The sequence below is a fragment of the Poeciliopsis prolifica genome, unplaced genomic scaffold (genome assembly GCF_027474105.1).
Source record: "Poeciliopsis prolifica strain line A6 unplaced genomic scaffold, Auburn_PproV2 SCAFFOLD010, whole genome shotgun sequence".
Lineage (NCBI taxonomy): Eukaryota > Metazoa > Chordata > Actinopteri > Cyprinodontiformes > Poeciliidae > Poeciliopsis > Poeciliopsis prolifica.
The window spans coordinates 3013969-3024403 of NW_026562385.1; the positions used below are offsets into that span (position 1 = coordinate 3013969).

Sequence of the window (10435 nt, forward strand, 5' to 3'; positions counted from 1 at the left end):
CACAAAGATTTAATGACAGGAACATTTTTTCCATTAATAAAGAACTGAGTCTGTCATGTTTCCTCTATGCTTGTACTGGAAAATGATTTTATGTTCATTTGTGTTTTATCTTTTGCATATATGCTGTTCTGTAAATCCTTGAAAGGTTCCTTGTCCTCAATTGTTCTGACTTTGCAGGTATTGACAAAGTGTTTGCATTTCCCCCTTTTCCCTTTCACCTCCTGCCAGCTCATCCTTCCTCATGTAAACAACCTTTGTGCCACACAGGCCTCGTATTTGAAACAATTTTATTTTACCAAGTCACGAAATACTAAATTTGCCTGATTGTCAGTGAAGGAGTTCTTTGTATACGTGAGATTTAGTTAACGAAGAGAAAAAATGAATTTGTTCACATAATATCCATGTTTAAGTCTCTTCTTTATTACATAGATCATCATTTCAAACTCTTCTAAAAATGATTTTACTTTACATCGAGCAGAGAGCCTTAAAAATAATTCCAGTTTTATAAAACCGTGGTTTTATTTTTTCAGGAAGGGTTCGATTTGTATTCATGAGCGGTTAAAATATGAATCAGACTGGGGCACCACTATTAAGATGACTAATAATATCCTATAAACTGTTACAGAGGCAGATGGTATTTTTTCATGCTTTGTAATGCAGAACAATTGCGATTTACTTTAAAGTATTTAAAGAGTTTTACATTTACACTAGTTTATAAAATGACAGGTTTCATGTGTAGTACTAACATATTTAAAGGAAATAAAGTGTGATAAAACATGACTAAGTACATATATGGGAGTAATATTGCATAACTAGAGAAGCACCAATCAATCAGCCTGATCATTTTTAACTTTGATCCGTAACTGGAGTCCAATATTTTACAAGCACAAAGATGTGATGTGTTTATAAAAGGATTTTGAGTTTAATGATCAGATAAGTGTTTAGGTCTGGTGTGTAAATTATTTTGTTCTTGCTACAGTATGTTTTCACTTTATGAGCTTGTTGAGAAGAAATGAAAGTTATATTAATTTTTTCAAAATGCATATTTGCTATTTTTCATCTGATCACCAATAATTAACGGCGACTAGATCTTCTGGGACGTTTCAAAGTAGACGCTGCTGGAGTCGTTTTCACTTATGGACGTTAAATCTCCTTCACTTCCATGTTTGCATCCTGGAAGGAAACCATTCTCTATAAATCTTTATTTACTCCTCAGAGACGAACCAAACTCCCGTTTCTCCTTAAGGTTGAGGCTGAAGGAGTGAAATGAGATTCAGGCTTAATCCCATCAAGCAGTGCTCTAATTAATCACGTGATGATGAGCTTTTATCTGCAGTGTTGGAGCTTCAGCTGTTTAATCATATATGCTAATAATGCAGGAGAAGCAGAAGCGTGCAGACCTTCACTCACGCCATCGTCATATGAGATGATTTTTGTCTTCAGAAAGACGCACAGATCAGAATCAGATCAGGGATCTGATGAATCCCCCATGTAGCTTAATGCCTCATATAAACTTGGAATGATAATTGCATTATTACACTCTGCTTATCCAGCCAGTCCTTTGAAATTCATCAGGTGCCAGGATGCACAAAGTCATCTTACTTCCCTACATACTTGACTGACATTTGATGATAAAGCAACAGAAATCCAACAGCTTGACATCTGAGGAATGATCGTCAATTTTTTTCGCCAACTTATTTTACATCATGTTTTTGTGATGGTAGAAAAAAGTTTCACTTTGGAAGCATTTAGGATTTGCATTTCAGCAATTTGATACATATTCTGTGAGTGAGTTAAATGCCAAACATTTAATGGAGCATCAATTATTGTCGTTGCCAGTAATAGAAATTTGTCAATTTTCGCCTCGATCAGCATTGATAGATAAGTTGGATGCATAAAAACCAGCATACTTTTAGATCTAGTTGAGAAAATCCAGATGAAACGTACAGGAAACCTGCTTTTATGCGTAAACAGGGATCATCTTGCATCTCTGATTGCAAAATTAAAATCCAGGTTCAGCTGAATGTGTTTATTGACCAGCAGAGAACCCATTTAAGTTTAGAGTTTTTTTATTTTTATATCTGAGCAAGAATTTAGATTGAGTTACAGACAAATAAGTATAAAAACGTCATTAAGAATTTAAAGGAAAGTTGTCTGTGACATCATAATAACATGAACAGGCTGTGATGTCACATACTGCTTTGTTGTGTAACACGGGGTATAAATAACTCCGCTTGGTAACATTCTGCCAGGTTCCACGGTATTTCAAGAAGAGTAGGCATCAAGTTTAGTTCAGAAGAAACATGGAGTTATTGAGGAGAGACGTGCAGTTGCTAGTGGATGGACACGCCATAAATGCTATCAGTGAATACATCGATCAGACACATGAAGACGACTGGCTGGATCGACAGTTTCTGGACCTGGATGAAGGTATCGAAGAGAGGACGAGATACCTTTTAAGTTATTTAATGAATGTTTTCTCCGGTTTTGTCAGGGACGTTTCTGAGAACCTGAACTACGAGTATGGCGATATAAAAGTCATGTTCGGAGATCAGGTCTCTCAGGCCTTTGCCCGGGCAATGGGAGTCGACGAAGTCGTCCAGGGAGACTGTGCTCAGGTGCTTGACGTCCTTTTCCTGAAGCACGTAACATCTATGTCTCCCATGGATGATGAAGACCCCTTGTCGATTCTGAGGCCGGGCTTAGGTCTCAGTTCTTTGGCGCGAGCTGTCATCAGTTTAGTCCATGAACTGATGACAGCAAGGAGACGCGCCGAAGAACTGAGGGCATCCCTAGAGGAACAGAGACAGGACACAGTGCGACTTTTGTAAAGTCGTTGCTGTGTCTGGGCATCAGGGAGTCAAAGACACGGAGGTGTCTTGATTCCCTGATGGAGGCACAGGAGCGCATAGTTCATCATATCTGCGCTGACATTGAGAGCCATCCGGTGGAAATCCAGGTGGACTGGGTCCCTGGGCTTGTGAAAAAGGTTTTCAGGGACCTCAGAGAAACCTTTGGATGTTCTGCCGGATGGGCTCTGGGCTTCATGGAGCACGAGATCGTCAACGACACAATTGTGTCGTCTCTTTTAACCCAGATTGAAAAGCACCAGAAGAAGAGGGGCAGTTTTTTCTCAAAACTTTCTTCTGGTGCCAACATCTTCAAGAGGTATTTTATCAAATGAAATGCCTCTTGAAGATGTCAATCTCGGCTGTAGATCTCGGCTCCATGACGCCCCCTGTGCCTCCGCCTCTCTGTTCCTCTGTTGGTCCTGGTATCGAGTCCTCTCTCCGTGCCTCCGTCGGTCCCAACCCCAAAAAGCCTCCAATAATTACCTTAACAATTATTTTCAGTCATATTTGATCACTTTAAATGTTACTTAAAAAGGGATGCATAGTTCGTACCACTGTTGCCTTGCAGTTTGATGGTACTGGGTTCAATTCTTGGCTCGGGGTCTTTCTGCATGGAGTTTGCATCATCTCCCTGTGCATGGTGGGTTCTCTCCGGGTACTCCGGCTTCCTCCCACAGAGTCCAAAAGTATGACTGTTAAGTGGGTTCTCTAAATTCTCCTTAATGAGTGTGTGCGTGTGTCTCTGTTTCCCTGCAATGGACTGGTGACCTGTCCAGGGTGACCTGTCCAGGGTGACCTGTCCAGGGTGACCCAGCCTCTGACTTGTTGACCGCTGGAGATAGGTACCAGCACACTTCCTGACCCCATACTAGGCCGTAAGAACATGGATGGATGGATGGATTATTTTCAATCATATTCTATAAATTTGAATGTTACTTAAACAGAGAGTCAAACTGAGCAAGACACAAAGAAAAATCAGAAATCTGTATTAGTGCAGCAGGTTTTTCTTATTTATTCTCTGGTTTTTTTTTCAGCTTTAAGTCACCGATTACTATAAAGGTGTGATAAAATAAATGGACCATGTTGGTCTAACTTGATCCTACGCTGTAATTTTCCGTAAAAGTTGCAACATCAGGGAGCTCTTGAGTCCTGGTAGAGATTTAACTTTAGGACGCAGCAGTGATTTCACTCGGAGCGCCGCTGAGCGGTTCCTGAGCTCATCTTTCCGCTAATCCGTTTCCAATGCTGTGCCGCCCGAGGGCTCAGAGACCAAAACCCATTCCCGGCTGATTTCCAGGCTTTTCTGCTCCACACCGTCGCCTGTTTCGTGCTGGTACTCACTCAGAGCTCCATCTTCAGCCTGCTGGCCATCGCCATCGACAGATATCTGGCGGTGAAGATCCCGCTGAGGTCAGTCCGCGCCTCGTCACCGCCTGGGGTTTTATTTTATCCTGACAAACACGCAGACAGGGAAAGCTCATAACTCGGACTGAACTCCTGAACTCCCAGAGGTGGTATTATGGCTCTCTGCCCTGGGCGTCATCGCACGAGGGGGGCAACATAACAGCTCGGAAGAAAATTTAAAAAAGCTCTCTCTTCATTTCTTCCTGATATTTGACAGAGTGTTATTGGAGATTGTAATAAAACATGGCATAACAATGAGGCAGATGTTGTTTGTTTAATTTAAGGATTGCTTTGAATAGATTAGTAGAATTGAGTTTAACATACTTTTAATAATTTTGACAATCCATGGTTATTTTATTTCATTTTTTCAGTTCTTTCGTTCTATCAGTCTTTCAGACTAAAACAGTGTGTGTTGGATTTTTCATCTGAGGGTCTTTTACCTTTGGAACAGCTATTCTGAATGGCAAACACTCACTAATATTATTCAATATTTACCCAACATTTTGCAGCTCTAATACACATGTATACATTTCTCTTTTTTTGTTGATATGAGACTGTATGTATTACAACATTAAAAGATTGATCAAATTTTCTAAAGATTTCTAAATTTTATTCTGCAGTATTTGTTATTTTTAATTATATAACTGCTTTCCATATGTGGTAACAGTAGCATTTTACCATTTTATCACATCAAGATTATACACATTTGTTCATTTTCAATCATCATTGTTCCATGGTTTTTGCTGTTTGTGGATAAAGGTTCTCCCTGTGATCTGCTGGAATGTCAAAGCTTTAGAGAATTAATGGCCTTGAAAGCCTTTCCATGTGGTCCTCTATTTCTTCAAGGCATGATTTCTAGAAGAAATAGATTTTTGGTATATTTCACTTTATCAGGCACATTTCATTTAAGGGATATCTTATTTGAGAACAGGTGTGAGACTAACCAGGCTTGAGTGTAGCAAGAGACAGTGAATTAAGGTCTGATAAACCAGAGTTATAGTTTAACTGGGGATTATTAATGTTAACGCAGGATTTCAATTGTTATCCCTTAATAATAAATACTTTCATTTAAAATATGCATTTCACCTTTAATTGTAATGTCTTTGACTAATATTTAAATTGTTTTGATTTTCTGAAACAAAGTCACAAACATGCAAAAAATGAGAAATCGGGAAGGGAGCAAACACTTTTTCATACAACTGAATCTTTTGGGTAGTGTTTTTGAGTTAGATGGTACAGAAATCATCCCCTAGCAGAGCTTATACTTCAGGTCATGTCCATGTTGTTGGAAAAAGTTCAAAGTGACAGCTGCTTGTTTTGCAATTACAAGTTACGCTTTCCTCAACTGTTAGGCAGTGAAAGGTTTTATTTTAACTCGACATCAGCTTGCAAATCCAAACGGCCACCTAATCTTTGTGCACCACCGAGAAGGGGCGCCAAGTTATGTTACCCCTCCCAGACCAAAAAAAAACAAACATTTGCCCTGAGCCACCCTGGATCTGCATGAAACAGTTTGTTCCTGCTTGGAGCTCTTAAAGGTGACGGTGATCAGCAACATACGGCAGAAGACAAGAACGACTGTGGAAGTTACTATGCTGCTAAGAAAAATAATGAAGTTAGGTTTTCAAAAAATAGAGAGACAGAGAGAGAAAAAGGTAAAAGTGTCAATTTTTAACCCATATGTTGAACTTGTACCTTCTACCTTTCACCACTTAACAACAGATGAGTCAGTCAGCAGCAGCTGTAGCCCATCTCCTTCCTGACCTGTCCTCTCCTGACTGAAATTAAAGCTGCAGTACGTAACTTTTATAAAAATATATTTTTTTACATATTTGTTAAAACAGTCATTGTGACAGTATGACATGAGAGATAATCTGTGAAAAATTTATTCCTCTGCCTTCTCCCAGTACTATATAGAAACAACTAATTAGAGACAGGAGGGTTTTAGCGCTGTCAATCACAATCACAATCCACACATTTATCTGTTCTAAACATCTGTTTAGTGCTTGGATGGGTTCAGAGTCACCTGTGATAATGTACCACGAAGCTGTGAATCTGCTTAGCTGTGGTAGATAATCTTATTGCCTGAGCGAGTGGGAGCATATAAGTATTGAATAAAAGGAGTCCGAGGACTGAACCTTGGGGTACCCCACAGGAAACTTCTTGCCGCTGCAATGAGAAGTTTAATATTGATGCAAAAAAATCCATGTTCTTAATGTAAGATCTCAAACAATTGAGTTCTAGACCAGAGAGTCCTACCCAGCTCTCCAATCATTTCAGTAATATGTCATAATCAATATGACACATTACTGATGTTTCAGCAATGTTCAGGTACGACTCTATCTTAAATTATTACAGACTCTGTAATAATTTGCTTTGTCATAAGAAAATTACATGGAGTCAAACTGAATCTCTTCATCATTTATATATGTCAGTGAAATTAACTCACTAGAAGAGAAGAAGAAAGTGAGGGATAAAGCCTATAGCTAAAAAAAAAAGCTCCTGAAATAAAGTGTGCAAATTTAAGTAACATGCAGACATTTAAAGTGAAAATATGTAATAGTGACATCAGGGTTCTGGTAGAGAGATGAACTATACTGTAGTGTTTCATTCTTCACTGCCGACTGATGGCGCAGAGCTCATGAGGAGAAGGAGGGATGGTGAATCCCACTGCTGGAGTCAGATCCAGGTCATCTTCAGAAACTCCAGGTGGAGGCTTGAAATGAAAACGTTGAAGGAGTGAGGTGAGGAAGAGGAAAACCTCCATCTTTGCCAGACTCTCACCAAGACACGTCCTGCGACCTGCAAGTAATGCATTTTCATCCAATCATGAATGACAAAGATTATCTGATTGATTAACAAACAACTAAAGTTGTTTTACCTGCAGAAAATGGCAGAAAGGCATCTCTCTTGATAAATCTTCCCTCCTTGTCCAAGAAATGAGAAGGGTTGAAGGTGTGAGGGCTCTCCCATTCACTCTCATCATACAGAACAGAAGCAAGCAGCGGAATCACAGTAGTTCCCTGAAGACAAATATACAAGCATGATCATCTGGAAGATGTTGTCTGTTGGAAGCCTATATTTCCCTCCTGCTCACCTCTTTGATAAAATATCCATGAAAGGTGACGTCTTGTTTAGTTTTATGTGGGATTGCAATAGGAGTAATGTTACCAAGCCGCTGTATCTCATGGATGACAGCATCAGTGTACGGCAGATTTTTACGGTCTTCCACATGAACCTCGCGGTTTCCAACCACCCTGGTCAGCTCCTCCTGAACCCGGTCTGCAGCAAACAAGAAGGAAATGATCAACAGTTCTCCCTCCAGGGATCTCAGTTACCTCAAAACAGTTACCTGTTTGGATTATATATTATTTTAACCAACATTTAAATGTGAGAGGACATGCTGGGCATAGGAAAAATGACCCAAATGTTTTCTCCTCTTTCTTACCTTGAATTTGTGGATACTTTGCCATGAGCAGCAAACCCCACCTCAGTGTTGCAGCTGTGGTGTCAGTTCCAGCAGCAAACAGGTTTCCCACTGTATATATCAGATTCTCCTCAGTGAACTGAGTGTCTTTGACACAAGAGTCCTAAAGAGAAAACTGTGTGAATACTGTACATGTGCCACACATTTTGATGTTGCCATTATTCTTTAAAAAAAATAGGTTTGTGTTGCCTTGCCTCTTCTTTCTGCTTTTGAACCAGAAAACAGTCGACCAGTCCTCTGCATGTCTGAGGGTTGAGTGTCTCTTTCAGTTTCTGGGTTAAATCCTTCACTTCTCTCACCGTCTCTTCAATATTTTTTAATATAACCTGACGGCTTTTTATCCATCCAGCCAGCCAGGGAAATGTATTGTAGAGCTTCAAATTATGGAAAATATATTTCAAGAATATAAAAATGTAATATTGGTTCAAATATTTAACATTAAAGAGAGTTAATGGACAGTCCTTGTAGAATATCATTCAGTCAGAAATAAAAATAGAATGTAACATTTATATGAGAAAACATTTTAAACCTATAGGTGTGCTTATCCTTCCACCTCACATTTTGTTGGTCTGTCAAATAAAACCCCAGGAAACAAAATTCAATTAAGCATATGGATGTAAAAAAAACTATTTATGAAAATTACATAAATCCAAATAGCTCTTTTATGAGAAGTTAATGTATTTTTATATATGTAAAATAATGGGTGGCATGAGTAAGCTCAGGGTTTGGACTTCAGACAATAATTTCACAGTCTCTACCTTTCATATATCTAACTTTGTCATGGTCTACCGAATACTGAAATTCACTTGAGTAACTTGATATATTATTTACCTTGGTAAATACTTTACCAACTTGCAACTTGGTAAATAATGTATCAAATTGCTTAAGTGAAACATTAAGCTTACCTGGATTCCTGCCGAGCCAGTTAGCTTAATATTCTCAGTGGCTCGATGAACAAAGTCTCTGAATTGAGGATCATCATATTCAAACCTGCTTCCAAACACAATGGAGGAGATGATGTTGGATGTTGCATTATTTGTTGCTTGGGATGTGTTGAATGGTTTCCCTGTGGAGCAAGAGAGTTGCTGTTTTAACCTGTCTGCTATTAAAATGTACTTCATTAATACGAACTATTACACCACAACAATGATTGAACCATTTCAATGAAGAATTTCATGTCTATTTCTTAGAGAAACACAGTATTATATTATACCTTTATAACTCTCAAACACTTGAATGAGGTGCCCACACTCCTCTAAGATTTTCTCCTCTGCAACTCTTCCCCATCCCAAAGTCTCTGAGGGTGCTGAGGGCGAAACGACGCATCTCTTTCCACGTTTCTCCATTTGAAAACAGAATTCCTTATACAGTAAACAGAACATAATCAATTTTGAACTTTGTTTCAATATTTTGTCAAGTTACAAAAATACATTTCATTGGCGATTTTACTGTTAGACCAACAATAAGTTGTTATGCTTTAAGCAAACACAAAGCCCAGAATCTTTGGAATACATTGTAAATGGATGTTCACAGACAATCTGCACCCATTCTGACTGAGATTTAACTGTTTTCCAAGGACAAAAGGGAAAAAAACTTTTCTTCTGCAAAACCAGAACTAGTTTCATTATTGAAAAAAAAACTTAACGAATGTCATATTTTTTCGGATTTTTATCTTCTTGATTTAAAATCATATATATAATTATTCTTTCACTTCTCAATTTATGCACCTTTTTATGTTGATCTGTCACATAAAATCCATAAAACATATTGAACTCTGTGGGTGTAATGAGAGAAAATGTGAGAATGTCTAACAGTAGTTCATTAGTACTTTTGCAAAAGTCTGTTATGATCTACTTCTGGACATACCATGATATTTTGTTAAATCCCTCAATATCGGTGCGATTTCTCTTTCTCCAAACTCGTCTGCATAGCCCCAGAGCCTCTCTGACTGTCCTGTGCCCGGCTAGGACAACCACTTTTTTCGGTCCAAAATAAACTGTAAATACAGACCCATACTTCTTGGAAAGCTGATTGGATGAAAACATGAGAAAAGAATGAAACAGATGTCCAACAGGTTTAAATGTTGCAGAACAGTTTAAGTCAGTACCTCACACAGTGTTTTGTAGGGTCTCTGGAGATCCAGCTGCAGCAGGTTGCCAAGCAGAGGAAGAGGCTTTGGTCCTGGAGGTTCTTTACCTGTTTCTCTGGAGGAACCAACAGTCACCAAATATAGGATTATGAAAAGGAGACCTACTCCAAGTACAGAGGTGGGACTGGAGAAAAGAAAGAAACCAAAATCCTTCAAAGTCTCCATGTTCTCAGCTGCTTACGATCTCCTGAAATGAATTTTCAGCTGAGACAGAGAGGACTTTATGTTCCTGTGGGATTGTTGTTCTCTGTTGGCCACACCTATTTAACCTTTGTGCATTAACATGACAGTGATCTCAACTCTGGAGTTGGTTTACTCCTCTCTATCCCTCAAGCTTTGATGAATAACAGAATATATATAGAAAATGGATTTATACTTTTATCACAAAGATTTAATGACAGGAAAATGTTTTCCATTAATAAAGAACTGAGTCTGTCATGATTCCTTTATGCTTGTACTGGAAAATGATTTTATGTTCGTGTTTTATCTTTTGCATATATGCTGTTCTGTAAATCCTTGAAAGGTTCCTTGTCCTCAATTGTT

General features: G+C 38.7%; 1 long non-coding RNA gene and 1 pseudogene across 1 annotated transcript; one reads left to right on the forward strand and one right to left on the reverse strand.

Annotated features, from left to right (window-relative positions):
• Positions 1-2319: 2319 nt before the first annotated feature.
• On the forward strand, positions 2320-4514 carry LOC129363792 (uncharacterized). Its single transcript, XR_008606346.1, has 2 exons — positions 2320-2430; positions 4198-4514. It is a non-coding gene; the product is annotated as an uncharacterized LOC129363792 (long non-coding RNA).
• A 104-nt stretch (positions 4515-4618) lies between these two features.
• Positions 4619-10133, reverse strand: LOC129363791 (cytochrome P450 2K1-like; annotated as a pseudogene).
• Between the last annotated feature and the right edge of the window lie 302 nt (positions 10134-10435).